The sequence below is a fragment of the Mastigoproctus giganteus genome, chromosome 6 (genome assembly GCF_048544385.1).
Source record: "Mastigoproctus giganteus isolate SK-2022 chromosome 6, ASM4854438v1, whole genome shotgun sequence".
In the NCBI taxonomy this organism is placed as follows: domain Eukaryota; kingdom Metazoa; phylum Arthropoda; class Arachnida; order Uropygi; family Thelyphonidae; genus Mastigoproctus; species Mastigoproctus giganteus.
This window is the reverse complement of record NC_143580.1, coordinates 132,577,184-132,593,766: the sequence shown is the minus strand read 5'-3', so window position 1 is coordinate 132,593,766 and position 16,583 is coordinate 132,577,184.

Below are 16,583 nucleotides of genomic sequence, written 5' to 3'. Positions count from 1 at the left end.
GGATCATAGGAAGCAGAAGTTGTACCCCCTCTCTCCCGAGTCAGCTTTCCAGTCAGTCTTTGTCGTTGGATGCTGCCTCCCATCAGTCTCTGCCATTGGAAGCTGGTTTTCTATTGTCCTCCAATTTGTCATTTGCTGATTTCATTATCCTATCACTTACGTACCCAGCTGTGTTTCATGATCTTCCTTTAGTGGTTGCTTTCAGTTTCTGTCTGCTATGTCTGCCTCCTTAGAACTTAGTCAGTCAGAATTGTTTCACTGTTCTAGTTTTCCTATGACTGAAATCAGTTTCAAGCTTTATGGCTAGTCATGTTAATTCTCCTGAACTTCATACCAGTATGGATCTGTTTAGTTCATTGCTTCTGACCACAGCTGCCTTGTCTGTCTTGATCTTTTTCCTTCTGTATCCTCTTCCTGGAATTCTGGTAAAATGTCTACCTTCTTTCTGATGCAATCAGTAATTGTCTTTATCTCTTAAAATTGGATTGTTTATCAAACTTCTTTATTTGGTTTTGATTTCTGTTGACCTTCCCATCCTGCCAACTCGTAATCGTCTGACGTTTAGAAACCTGGGGTTTGTAAGAGGATCCTTCGAAAGAAAGAATACATCAAGATCCAGTCCATCAACATCAATAATTGCAAGAGGTGTGCCCATGCTGTCCTTGACCTCCAATGTGCTGGATTCATCATCATTGGATTTTGATGGCTTCATTCCTTGCTGGTCTTCTGTACTCTCCTGTATGATGTTGCTAGTAGTTCTTGATTTCAACCACATTGAAAACTCTGATCTTAGTAGTTCTCTCTATCAACCAATCTCCCATCTGGAGCTGAAAATTTCTCTGTCATCTATTTCTGACAGTGCTGGTGGTGTTTCTGTTCATAGACTACTCTTCCTGTTCAAGTTCTTATTGATGATGAGACCAGCTTTCTGATTCCCTTTGCAATGCGTATACACTTCTTATTCTGAAGTTGAACCATCCGGTTTCACCAGGTGATTTTTGTCTTGTTACTGCCGCTTCAGTTCTCAGAGCTTTCCAATAAGGTCTTAGTTCAAAGAATTCAGGCTGTTGTTCACTTTGATCATCAACAGAGGGCTTTCAACCAGCTGAGGCTCTGCTGAAAATGTCTTCTCTCCACTCTCCTGTCTGAATCTTAATCACACCTTTAGCCTCTTTTTGGCATCCCTTGATCTACAAAATGGACCAGGTTTCATCAGGTTACATTCTCTGCTATATACATCTCTTTGGGTGGTGGGTAGGGAATATCGGACCTAGCCTACCTGCGGAGTCTGTCGAAGGGTCTTCTCACCATTTCTTTTCATTGCAATCATCGGTTTGTTGCTTCAATCTATTCCTTTTTATATTGGCTTCAGCATTCCAAGTTTTTCATGTTGCCCTATGGCCTTTGCAGATGACCTTATCCTAATTGCTTCTTCCTCACTGGTTTGTGTTGTTTACTAGGAATTTTTTTTTTTTTTTTTTTTTTTTTTTTTTTTCAGTTCACATTGGCCCACAATTAATTGTTCCAAATCCTGGACTTTATCCTTAGTTCCCTTGGATGATGGTGCTCTTTCTTGTGATGTTTCATCCTTTTATAAGTACTTGGATGTTGATTTCTCTCCTGAGGGTTGGAAAGCATCTTCCTTCGATCTTAACATCTACCTTGAGCATCTGAAGAATGCCCCAGCAATGCCTATTCATCTTAAAACTTTTTTCTTCCCCATCTATACAACTAGTCTTTGTATAACACGATAGTTGTGTTCCAAGAAACCCTCATGCAATATAAATAACAGGCATTATGGGAAAAACAGGATTGGGTGCTGACCACCTAAGATCGAGCACATTTTAAACCAAAACATTACCAAAAATAAATACAGCAGGCCCCCGTTATAACGCGGTTTGCTTTACGCTGATTCGCTATAACGCTGTTCTTATATTATAACCTGTATCTGACTATAACGCTGTCACAGATCACTATAACGCTCTTTTACAGATTACATTTTTGACATATTTAACGAAATCGTTTCATTTGATGGAGTCGATAACTTGAAAATGAATAGCAAAACAGCATTAAAACGTTTCCCACGCCGACTTGAGCAATTTTCCCACGCTCGGTGAAATTTTCTCTCACGCTAATTTAAGTACAGTCACTTGTTACGTAGTTCCGAGATCAACATTTTAAAAAATGATCAAATATATTGCTTGTAATATTTGCGTTATATGCATTTATCCGAAGTCTAGTCATCACTCAGTACAGTATTAGACATCGTGCGTAACGAACAGTTTACTTGAACATTGTAGTAGTAGTAGTAGTGGCACTTGATGCAAGAAAGCAAGTGTAGGAGCTTATGCAGCATCAGCCAAAAAAAAAAAAAAAAAAAAATCACACCATACCCTCCAATTGCCTGTCCAGTTCCTCCTTAAATTTATTTAACCTATCAACTTCCACAACGACAGATGGAAGTTTGTTCCAGCAATTAACCACCCGCTGGCTAAAGGCAAATTTCCGCACATTTATTCTACATCTATTCTTTCTTAATTTGAACTTATGTCCCCGTAGGTTCGTATTCTGAACAAGTGGGAGGATCCCATCAGAATTCAGCGTGCTCAACCCATTCAAGGCCTTATAGACCTCAATCAGATCACCGCGCAGGTGCCTAGTCTCCAGCCACTGCAATTTGCAGAACTTAAGCCTCTCTTGGTAAGAGGATCCCTTCATTCCCCTCACCAATCGTGTTGCTCTTCTCTGTACACGCTCAAGCAAATCTACATCCTTCCTAAAATGAGGCCTCCAGACCTGTACGCAGTACTCAAGGCGTGGCCTGACCATTGCCTTATACAGAGGGACAATCACCTCCTTTTCCCTGCTAGCAAAATTCCTATATATCATTGACAAAACCCCATGACCTGCCCTAGCAGCCTGTCTACATTGCTCAGAAAACTTCATATCTGACTGCACAATTACTCCCAGGTCTTTTTCATTTTCTACCACCTTAAGTGTAGTACCACACAGTTGGTACGTTTCTCTGGGGTTACTTCTACCCATATGCAGTACTTTGCATTTGTCAAGGTTAAACTTCAGTTGCCACTTCTTAGCCCATCTGCCCAAATTATCTAGATCCTGTTGCAGTAGCACACTGCCATTACTGTCGTTAACAACCCTGCCAACCTTCGTGTCATCTGCAAACTTCGACATTAAGCCTGATATACCTTCATCAATATCATTGATAAATATACAAAACAACAGTGGACCCAACACCGAACCCTGTGGGACTCCACTAATAACATTAGTCCATGAAGAGCAGCACCCATTGATTACTACCCTCTGTCTTCTCCCACTTAACCATCCTTTTATCCATTGTAGCAACTTACCCTTAATACCATTCTGCTCCAATTTGTACAGTAGTCTTCCATGCGCAACAGTGTCAAAAGCTTTCCTGAAATCCAAGTATATGATATCAAAATTATTTTTTGCATCCAGTTCCTTTGTGACCACATCATAATAACCAATCAAATTTGTCAGACAAGACTTTCCCTTAACAAACCCATGCTGTGTCTGAATTATTGCTGCAGTCTTGTCTAGATGATCCTGCAATGCATCTTTAACCAGTGACTCCATTATTTTACCCGGAACAGAAGTTAAACTAACTGGTCTGTAATTATTCGTGTCACCCTTCGAACCTCCTTTGTGAATTGGGGATACATTTGCACATCTCCAGTCCGTGGGAACCTCCCCGGAATCCAAGGATGCTCTCATAATTATGGCTAAGGGTTTGCTTAGTTGCTCTGCCGCCTCCTTTAATATAACTGGATAGATCCCATCCGCCCCAGGTGCCTTTCTTATGTTTAACTTCAACAATTTCTCCTCCACTTTGCTCTCAGTTATTACAAAATCATTAAGCACACTGCTACAATTTGATAACCTTCTTCCATTTTCAAGCTGTAATGATTCCTCACGTGTGAATGTAGATGCAAAATACTCATTCAGTTTGTTTGCTATCTGAGCAGGATCATCAACAGTCGAACCATCGATGTCAAGTGGACCAATCATATTCAGCCCCTTCCTTTTAGAGTTTATATAAGTAAAGAAATCCTTGCTGTTTTTCTTAGCATCTTTTGCCAAAGATTTCTCGTAATCCGCCTTTGCCTGCCGAACCTCCTTTGTGACCTGATTACAGACTAGCTTATATCTGCTACAGGCTTCTGCGTCGCCTGATAATTGATATGCATCCCATGCATTTTTCTTCTCTGTCACGAGTCTCATTAGTTCATTTGATAACCATTTAGGCCTAAACCTTGAACAATATTTCTTCATCGGTATGAAAAGTCTAGTAGCTTCCACGATTAATTCCTTGAATGCTTCCCACTTAGAATTTACTGTTTGTAACATCGTCAGTCGATCCCACTGTACAGAATTTAAAAACTGTCTGAGACCACTGTACTCCCCTTTACGGAAGCAAAAACCCTTTCCTTTACCCCTGACGGTAGTTACCTCTTTGAGTAAATCCCACTTCAGCACACTGTGATCACTGCCACCTAGTGGTTCCTTTATCTGCAAATTCTTAATACACGAATGATCACTGCTGATAACCAGATCAAGAGTATTACTTTCTCTGGTTGCCTCTCGAACATGCTGCTGCAGAAAACAATCATCCAATAAATCCACAAAAGTCTGACTAGTGTGTGAGTGACCAACCCACAAGTTCCAGTCAATATCTGGGAAGTTAAAATCCCCCATTATAAGACATTCTGATTTACTGGCCCACTCTATTTCTCTGTACAATTGTTCATTGTACTCATTCGAGTCATTAGGCCTATAACACACTCCTACTCTTATTTTTGCTTTTGCAGTGCTTATGTCACACCAAACTGACTCAACAGTGCACTGTCCATCTATATCAACTGGATGCACTTCTTTTGATTTTATGTTTTATGTATCATAATTAATTCAACCAACGCAGTTATATTTTCGAAGAGCTAATAATGACCGACAGGAATGAAAATGCAACAACCTCTGGGCGCAGTACGAAGACTATAAATGTAAGAAAAAGACTGAATTTGAAAATTAAATTAGACGTTTTGAAGCGAATCGATTCTGGTCAACGACAAGCGGATGTGTGCCATAATTTAGGACTCGCAAATTTAACTGTAAGAACAATTATGAAAAAATAAAGAATTAATTTTAGCAGCGGGAAAGATAGCTGTTCCACTGCAAGCAACTAGGACTAGACCGGCTATTAGGATTGAAATGGAAAGACTAATTTTTTTGAAGATAATATTCCAATGCAGAATTCAGTTAAGTTAAATATTAAAAAGAGAGAGAGAGAGAAAGAGATTAGCCAATACGATGATCTGAAGAAAACTCGCCTAAAAAAAAAAAATGTGGAACCATTTAAAACTGGTAGAATAGATTTAAAATCCCGGGAGAAGCCGCTAGTGCAGATTAAGGAGCCGAAACTTTCAAAAAAGAACTTGTTAAAATTATTGAAGAGGGGTATTATGTGTTATACTTCTCAACAAGTTTTTAACATAGATGAAGCAGGACTTTTGTGGAAACGAATGCCTAAAAGAAGTTTCATATTGAAAGAACAAAAAACATGCCAAGTTTCAAAGCGGCGAAGGATCGGTTGACTTTATTGTTGGGTGGTAACGCTGCGGGCCATTTAAAATTAATACCCCTTTTAGTTTATTTGGAAGAGGGCCAAAGTTCAACTCAAAATCCACACATTTTTCATGATTAAATTCATCCATTAAATTAAATCAATTAAATTCATTATTTTAATTGGAATTTTGTTTACTTTTGAGACGCAAGTAGTTACCACATAATTATACGTATGTAATGCAGAATATTTTATATGTGCAAATATTTGAATATTAAATATTTTGACCGACATTTGTGCATCTTTTCATTACCGTTTATTATTGATTAGGAAATTTCCTATGGCACCGACCGCAGCTCACAAATACATATGTAACCTTATGGGAAAGCGGCGCTCGCTTAGCGCGGATTCACTTAGCGCTCTGTTTTTCCGGAACGAATGATCAGCGTTAAGCGGGGGTCACCTGTAATTGTAATAAAATACGTATTTCAAGATGATTATGTAATAAAATATTGCTGACGCTTTTGCTTCTATCATAAGCAAACTTGTTCTTTGTTGGATCTTCTATCCAAATAGATGACAGAAGTTCCATCTCTTCCAATTCTGTGTGTTTTGATCTAATGGATTTTGTTACACTTTGAGTTGTTCCTGCTATGAAAGTTTTTTTTTTTTTTTTTATTTTCTCTCCATTTTTTTTCTAATTGTTCTCGGCTTTGCCTTATTTAGGCCTGTACCACATGCAATATTACATGTTCTTTTATTTCGCTCAGTGTTTCATAATTTTGTATTTTTCTTTTATCGACAGAGGCGGAATGGCCATAAGCCTTACCAGGGAAACTCCAGTGGGCCAGAGGCCAGAAGCCGATAGAGGCTGGTGTGATTTTGGCCATAAACTAGTATGATGAGGCCGCTACAAGTTTTCTGCAGTAAGAATTTTGACCCAATCCGCCTCTGTCTATCGATATTGCTTTTCTTTTTCTCTCTGAATCTGCAGTATCTTCCTTTTCACACCTTTTTCAAGCATTTACTAATTTTTAGGGAATAAAGCACAATTACAAAATGAGGAGGCATGCTTGATATACAAAGCTGTGCACGTGTAGCAATCGAATAAACAATGTCGTAAAGGCAGAAACACTATCACCCCACTAGTTCACATTTTACAAAAATGCATTTCTGGTGGTCACTACCATAAAACAATTTTCAGTTGCATTTCTGCTAGTGGAATCTGTTATAAACGGGTGGTAAACTCTATCTAATTGCATTTGCGATAATACTGATAGCTGGAATTCTGTGGGTTTTTGCATTATTATGGTGAAATGTTTCCCTTCACTGAAATCTTCAGTCGTGTAAAAAACATACATTTTCAGAATCTTCTCTTCAATTCCTATCGTGTTCATTCAGTTAGGGGGGGGGGGTGATTCCCACGTTTGACTGCCATTTCTTGTAAACACAAAGGCAAATCATGCACAAGCGAATTCCTTTTGTGTTATATGTGAAATATACACGTGTTATAGGAGGACTGACTGTAGTATCGTTTTGTTGGGGAGACTACTGCTGGTTTGCTTAAATCTCTTAGATATCCAGGTTTGTTTAGCTGTCCTCTCCTGGCCTCATCTTCCCAATGATATCCCTACAGTGTACTTCCACACCATTGTGTTGGATGGTGGTCTTGGTATTCCATCACCTCATTGGCCAATTCTTATTAAATGGCATCTTCTTGCCCTCCAGTGCCCATCCTTGTCCATTATTCCTGCTCTTATAGATTCACCATCAGTTAAACGTGACCTATCTTCTACCAGTTCCCTCCTGGATAGTTTTTTATTTCTTCCTCTTCCTCTTGTGTGGTCGTTGTATGTTGCTTCTTAATGCTTGTGATAGCCAAGTCTTTTCTGGTTCCTGATCTGCTTGCTCCCAACATCATTGGGTCATCAGCGATCTCTCTAGACTTCACAGCAGCCACGAGTTCATTGAAATTGTCAAAACCAGTTAATGATCTTTCTACCTTATCCTGTACAGAGTGGTCACTCTTTGTCAAGATGTCGAGGCAGCTGTGATTTGAGTCTTCCTTAGCCCATATCTCTCAATGTTGTAATCTTATTCAGGGCTCCCAAGGCACCTCCGTAGCCAGGTGGGAAGGAGCAGCAGTGTGTAGCACACGCTTCTTGATTAGACCGGGGTTCGAGCCCGTCACCACCAAATACGGACGATGCGGAAAGGTCAGGGAATGACCACCGCATATTCCCGGAGCAATATGGCCTTAGTTGCTAATGCTCCTAAAAACCAAACAACAACAACAACAACATCAGGGCTCCCATATTTGTCACCATGATGCTATTGTTAACATTGTAGTTAATTTATCTCTGAGAGGTTGGATAGTTACGTTTGAATCCACTTTTGTACTTCCGATGGTTTTTGATATAGTCTGTTGCCACAATAATCAGGTCTTCATTCTCCGATGCCAAAGTTGTTGGCCAATGATATTGGATGCCACCCACAGATTAAAGCTCCATTACTACGATTCTAATTCCAGCCTAAAGCCCTTGTACAACAGCAGGGGTGGGTTCTCTCCCCATCGTTTCTACCATCACAGTTTCATTCCATGGGATCTGGAGTCCTCCTTCAGTTTCCCTTCTTTGTTCACGTGGACTCTTCTCCCCAGTCTGCAAGATTCTCATGGTCAGTGTTCTTCAAGAACACATCTGTTGGCAGATGCACCAGAAAATTACTTCAGTTGCTTGTGATTCTCGTACTATGTTGTCTACTGGGTTGTTTCCATTGGTTACCATGGCCATAAACATGGGAAATTTGGTCGGGGGGGGGATTGTCTATAGATATCTCCTTTTGAACTATGAACAGGCCAAGTGTTTTGTGCTGCTATATTAATACTATTTGAGAGTTCTTTGTGCAGTTGCATGATGTTCCTTCTTCACTCTGTTGGAGCCAATTTAATGAGCTTTTGAGCAAATTGCTGTTAAACTTTTTTTTTTTTTTTTCCATTTTATTATTAATCCTCAAGTCTCAAAAATGCACAAATTGAGGGAATAGTTTTTTTTTTCCATACACCATGCACAATTGGAACACCTCTTCCTAGATTTCAGCTGAAGAAATCAACCGTCAATTGAATACTGAAAATTAAAAAAAATTTTTTTCAGTAGCTTTTGCACCATCGGTTACCTTAAACTTTGAAAGTTTTTCTATGATACTAATTCTTGAACGTCAGTAACATCATAATCTGCTGGCTGGTGACATGCTGTTCTGTTGGGGGACGTGCAAACAAACTTTAAGGGAGGAAGTTTTTTTTTTTTTTTTTTTAGGAGCATTAGCAACTAAGGCCATATTGCTCCAGGGATATGCGGTGGTCATTCCCTGATCTTTCCGCATCCTCCGTATTTGGTGGTGACGGGCTCGAACCCCGGTCTAATCAAGAAGCGTGTGCTACACACTGCCGCTCCTGCCCACCTGGCTACGGAGGCGCCTCGGGGGGGGGGGGGAGTCCTAGAGTATTATCCAAGACTAATGAAATCTTTAATCCGTCGCTTCAGAGTTCTAGTCTTTACGTAGTTGTCCAGTAAACTACACTAAATGTGATCCCTACAATGCAATCTGTTATGGAACTCCAATAAACGGAGTGATGATTTGATTTTTAGCATAATTGACCATGAATGGGCTTCAACCTTTTGTCAGTTTTCGTTCCCCCTAATATCACTGTTATAACTTTTTTTTTTTTTTTTTACAATAGCTCCTAATGCCTTTCATTCATTCCTCAAGATGTGTTCTTGTGGTCACCTATCTCATTAACAATAAACATTTGTTTCTATGTATAACAGTTACCATATACCCAAATTGGTTATTTCTGTAAATTTTGTGAAGCTGCATAAGCAAGAATAAGCACTTATTAAACCAAACAGTCAGTCATGGTCATAAACCAGCCCTATTTTTAAAACTGCAGCGATTGAAGTGGAAAATTTTTTGAATCAATCCACATTATCCATATTGGACTGTAGTCTTTCCTTTGTCAGATATCTGAAGTTTGAAACCCTTGCAAATGACACAGTGGTTATGCTCATGGGATGATGATGGGCGGAATTATGGGCCTTTTTTGCAATGCAGCTGAGTTTGTCGGTCTCAGGTGAGGGTAGCATGATTTGTCCTTCCGGAAACTGATTTTTTGTCCAGTAAACAGACCTAAGAACACCCACAATTTACAGACAGTATATATGGAGTAATATGGTCTTAGTTGCTGATGCTTCTGAAACCGCACTACAACAATAACAACAAGGTGTGCATATTTGCATATCTATACAATATATACTATAAAATTTTCTGCGACTAAAACCACTACAAAACGTTAAAATGACTATAATTTTCTAAACTGAAAAACCCTATGCAGCTCCAAAGTATTAGTACTCCTATCCTTTCATGAACCTTTAATCTCAAATCACTATACAATCCATTAGAATGTATTTACTATCTTTGAGTTGTCCACATCAACATCTGTTATCTTTCACCAGGCCAAACCACTGTAACCGTCAGGTGCACTATGGCCATAGATGCTGATGCGCCAAATAAATCCCCAACCAACTGTAACCGTCCTTTCAATCCATGTCCAGTAACCACCATTGTCTGGAATAATCCCAAATCAAGGCTGTCCACGTGCACTTATTATGGCCTCTACATTTGGCATTAATCTGAGTCACTCACCCCATGCCAGAATTATTCCACTGATGTTGCCTAATCTTAACTTTTCCTATAAAAACCTTTCTTTTTTACATCTACTTTTGTAAACAGTCTGTTCAGATTAGAACAAGGAAGTACTCCATATATATTCGAGATCATTTTGTGCAATATTCAAGACATCCCATTTTTACTAAGTTAACTGACTGATTGACCTGCAAAGCATCCACTGAGGACCTGCAAAGCATCGGTGGAAGTAGTCCAACAGGTGCGAGTGATCCCAAGCAAGGCTGACCTCTGTGCTGACAATTTCCTTGGCACTGCCACTTTTTGAACAACTGATCCCCATGCACCACACACAAATGGCACTATGGGGACAAACACACACACACACTTGTAAGCAAATACAGTGATTTGATTCTCAAATCCCACTTTACTCATTCTTTTAAATAAAACACCTTTATCTTTTCTCTTAAATGTTCTGGCAGGAAGATCATCTAATACTACGTTTCTCATCTACTATGACGATCCGTCATGTTGGACGAGATCTATCAATCCCATTATATGAGATCATATAGCGGGATAACGATTCAGACTCAGTAGTACTTTTAGCATCATATACAAATCTTGATGGAAGACACTACCAACTTATTTAATTTTGTCCATTCTACAATTCTTAAAACTACCTGTGCTTTCTGTTCTGTCATCCATTGTGCTTCCCCATATATTAATACATCTACATCATCTATAAGGTCATAGTCCTCCCTCTCTGATTCAAAAGCACTGTTTTGTATGGTTAAATTAAATAAAATTTGTGTGTACCATTTAATTTAGCACCTTGCTTTGTTTCTCAAGGTTTTGATTTGCATATATAGAACTTGTCTTGAACCAATCATATTCATTACTGCTCAGACTGCCTTTAATAAAGGTAAATAAAATCTTGAATAAAATCTGGTAGCCATTTATACCAAATTTGTTGATTTTCTAGACTGCTTATACTGGATGGTTTAAATAAACCTAATAAAAGTATTCTTAACATTCCAATGTTGTCTTACTTGTAAGCGACTTCCTGCATATATATCAATAAACACATCAGTAGGAATAATTTTTAAGGTCCACACTCAACCAAATTCATTGAAGCAAAAATAAAGCAAAAAGGCAACGGGTGGTTCTGAGCACTTTACGATTCTAAAATTGGTAATAGTAGAAACCACAAAGCCTTTAAAGGGCATTTGCAATTACACAATACAAGAAAAGGATGGTAGAGGTCAGATAAAATTTAAAATTCATTACTGGTAGGTAGAAGGTAGTTGCACATGTATAGGGCTGCAGGAGATATTAAAGCAGAAATTAAATACAGACAGATTTTAAGTGCATTACTGCATTAGGGGAACATTGTTTTCCCTCCCCCCTCCAAACATGGAATGGGTTTGGTCTAATATCCACTTAGAGACAAAAGCCATATTTTCCATGGTTTAGCTTAAGTTGTTAATATCTTTTTAAATCTCATGGCATTGCTCTTTTTCTATTGAGCAATGCTATGCGATTCAAAAAGATATTAGTAACTTAAGCTGAATGATGGATGACACCTTTTTTTTGTCTCTAATTGGACATAAGACCAAGCTCAATCCATATTTGGTGGGAAGGAGCAGAACGTTCTCCCTGATCGTACTAACACAGTAATGTGCTTAAAATCTGCCCATGTTAACTTATACATAACAGCTTTTTCAAAAAAAAAAAAAAAAAAAAAAATTATTTGAAGTACAGTAAGCCTGAGCTTAGTCCCTTTAGCTAACTTTAACCAGCCTGAACTGTGGGACTTGGGCCAACCGACACCAGTTAAAGCTATCCAAAGGGACTAAGCATATAGAAATTCATCAGCAACCGCAAACATATAGTGTGACACTCACATCCAAGAAAGAAGTCTGTTTCGTGGACATAACTGTTGGACCCAACTTCCCTTTGTGCATGACCGGTTGCAGCATAATGGACGATAGGCGTTTGCTCTTACTGTGGATCACATAATCTGACCTTTCCATTTCGAGGAGAGGCCAGATGAGTGGTGTATGGCATAGAGCCAATTCGGTGATGGCAATGAAGCAGAACTACATGTGTTGATTGCATGGTGGAAATAGCTTATCAGAAGTAGGTGGATGCTTTATATACATAGTTTTAGGACGATTGACCAAAATCCCAGTGACATAAATAAGTGGCCACAACAGCTCTTGAACTATACTGATGTGCAAAATTTAAGGACAAGTCAGGTTTTCACCTCTAGCTTCTCACAGGAGTGGCCTGCATATGGGAAAAACATACCAAAGGAACCTTGTGAGGTACAGAAATGACGAAGGACACAACAACGGAAACAAAATGGTACAGAGGGACTTGATTCAAAAATGGCAACCTAGCACTGGCTGCCATGATACAGCTGCATCACTGCCAAAGATGGAACAAAGGGAAGAGTGGTCCTTAGTAGGAGATATGGCCACCCCTATGTCGATGCAGGCTTTGCACTGCCTGTCCATACTTAGAACAATGTTGTTAAGTTCTTGCGGTAACATCGTCTATTCCTCTGTCAGTGCCATCTTCAGCTGGTGAACATTTTCTGGTGGGTGTAGACGTGCCGCCAGGTGTCTCCCCAGAGCATCCCATACGTGTTCGATGGGATTTAGATTGGTGGAACAGACAGGCCAATGCATACAAACAATATCCTCACTTTCCAAAAGCATAGCAACAGCTACAGTGCGATGGGGTGTGGTATTATCATCCATAAACATGAACTCGGGGCCAATGGCACCTTGGAACAGACGCACACAGGGAAGGATTACCTCAGTACAGTATTGTGCACCAGTTACAGTACCGCTTTCCAGTATGTGGAGTAGCTTACGTCCATCCAAGATAATGCCTCCCCAGATGAGAACACCTTGACCGCCATATCGATTCCTTTCAGTGATGTTTGCAGAGTGATACCGTGTGCCAACCTCTCGCCAGATTAGCTAACGTCCTAATCGCTGTTGAGACAATCTGCTCTCATCAGTAAAGAGTACCTTAAGTAAAGATTTTGTGGTTGTAACCTTTAGAAATAGTGTTGGTCCTTAAGTTTTGCACAGCAGTGTAGAAGGTAGTCTCATTTACAGCCCTTATTGAGCAGGAATGGCCCTTGAATATTATGATAGATCAATAACTGCTCGTGAAATAGTGGTACGAATATCTGAATGTGGAGGTGACAATGTCGGAAATTATTATGCTGATGCGCATTGTTTCATGTTTTGTTTAATTTTTTTTTTTGTGATTAAACATCTTTTCATAAAACACGTGTTACTTAACTTTTCAAAAAGCCCTCATATGATAGAAACTAGCTGACAAATTCAAGAAGCAACACAGTGTATAAATTGTGTTTAAAAAAATTGCATGTTGTACGATAATATGGTAATATAATAAGTAATGTAGTTTTTTGTTTAGTTTTAGACATCCATTCCATGGCAATGTCACATGATGTATTATTTAGTAGCCACTTTGATGGTTGTTAAGAAGTTCTTTCACAAATTTCCTAATATGATTTTTTAACGTTCTGTATTCCCTTATGGAACACTGCATAAAAACGTCTCATCCCCAGTATTTAATAATGAAAGTTTCAATTCCTTCATAGCTCTTCTGAACTTAGTCATATTTCTTAATTTCATGTAATACGACCAATGAATAAACGAAATGCACTTGCAAGACAAATTCTTTTATTAAACATAAACACTCAGGTTTAATTACTTTGAACATATATTAAACTACTTTCAATAAATAAGAATGCAAAAATGAATTTTATAAACCACTTTAAGCAACTGAGAATATATATATATGTATGAACTAAACATGAAATAAAAACGGCCAGAATGCATTAAGGATCTATTGCTTTACGTGATTCCCCCCACAGCCTCAGATGCCTTAACTACTAGGCAACCAGGGTGATGGAGTGGTTAATGCACCAGATCCGAACTAGCTTCATGATAATCAAGGTATGGATATTGAAGATGTATGATAGATGTAAGGGAAATGCATGAAGATAATGAAAATTCCTCAATTTAAGGAATTAAAAAAAAAAAGTGATATGCCATCTTAAAACAGGCTCCCCATCACTTGTTTGTAACATACATTGAAAGAGAAAGTTGCTCCAAAACATAACCACCATTAGGTTTTCTTAAATATGACAATGATTAAAATGAGCACTCTAGCAAATTTAATTGAATAAGGAAACTTTATAGGAATAATATATCGTAAATGAAAAAGATCTTTATTATTCTCATTATTGAGTTAGGTTATTGCCAATTCATGAATATGGAAGCTTTGAATTGGTGGTGGTTCAAAATAATGTTATATTTAAATTGAAAAAAATAAAAATTGCAATAAAAATATCGATAAAAACATGGGAGCCTTTTTTATTTTCTGTGAAAAAATCAAAAAAAGAGAACTAAGCAAAATTCTCCAACTCTGTCTTTATAGTCGTGTTTTATATACATATGTGAGTAATATACAGTATTAAGAGGGCCATTTTATAATGTGTGTATAAAAAAAATGAATAAAAAATTAAGATATTTCCAGAGGCTTATCAGGCTTAAAAAAATCAGTTTATTAGTTAGTGAAACTTTCGCACATGCCTGGATGGATCCTTTGTTGGTGATATTCTTCTTACGTGGATTACCTCTAAGATGGCTTGCACATACTCTTAAAATTCCAACCCAACCTCTTCTCGAAGTTCTAAAGTTCTGATTTACTTGATGTTCAGGTCTCGCTCTTTTTAGATGTATATGCAGTACAAAGAATTTCAGAACTCTTTTTAGTACATATTCACAAAATTCTCAGGTTCTAGTACTTGAGATAAAACAATGAACACTTTGAAACTAGTAAATCATAACATCAAAAATCCTCAGAAGGCATTCAAAGGTATGCCACCTAGGAAAGTGCACAACAATTGTTAGCAGGTTGAAAACCTAAAATTGATTTTTAAAAGTCAAAATATAGAAAGTTAGCCCCATCCCTGCCTGGTAATTTTTTATTGTTCTTTGTTAAAGTCATTGGCTGCATTCATACTTCTGTCTTATTTGTATCTAGATTGTTCTATCTAAAAGTTATCTAAAGCATTGCAGGTGGAGAAATAACCATGGAATGACCTGGTTTTTAGAAGAAATGTAGGATGTTTGCTGGCATCCAACATTTCCTTTAGAGCTTATATTGCCAATATTGACAAATCCCCCCCCCCCATACTACAGAAAATACCTGCTACAGAATGTTTTCTGCATAAAGTAGGAGCATTCCTCCAAAAAGGACTCAGAAGAATTTTATAACAAAAATCCTTGATTCGTACATAATATTAGAATTGTTGTAGGTCAGAATAACATTTCACGTTTTTTAATTATATCGATCTATATCTTTATCCAATCGGAATCCAGTAGATACTGAAAGAAGTACATTTGTATTTACATTTTTATACAGGAAGGTAATGTCGATGCATCTCTTCTTCAATATGAAGATCTTTATGCACTCGCAATACTCACATCCTCTCCCGAAAATAATATCAACAATGCTCAAAAAGATATAATTATTCCCCATACGAAAGTCTTTGAAGAACAGTGGAAATCACACTATAATTTTGCCTACCTTCTGAACATTTACATATATCTTCATTCATGGGTAAGGTTTCTGGCATCAGTCGTCTTAGCCAATCAGTGGATTGCTACCATTATCTTCATGTTTATCAATAGCAGTGGTTGAAATTATGGGATATTTAAGATTAAGCTTTTGAGTCACGTGGATTCTCAAATGTTTATATAAGTAAAATAGAATCTTTCTTTGCAATACTGATAAATATTTTTGATATTCTTTTTCGTTAATAAAGAATTTATTATTATTGATAAAGAATCTATCATTTTATTGACAAAGAATATTTTTGTATATATTATGTTCACGAAAACATAAAACATAATTTCTTTTAACAACCCAGCATTGAAATTGTGGGGTGATAAAATGAATATTTATCCTAAAGGAGTTTAATATTATATTACAAGAAAAATTCCCTTCTCTGACCTCTCCATCATCTTTTTATCTTACTGAAATATACTTGATTATAACGTTTATTAAAAGTATAAGGCACGAATTCATTTTCAGAATTTACATAAAATTAATGGTGTATTTAATCAGGCAATGATCCTTAACAAATAAGATATTAAAAATCATTGACTAGAGCTGTTCATGTGGAAAATACAGTTCTTCAGGTAACTTGTTTGTTAACGACTTAGCTAACAACACTCTTCATGAAACTTTA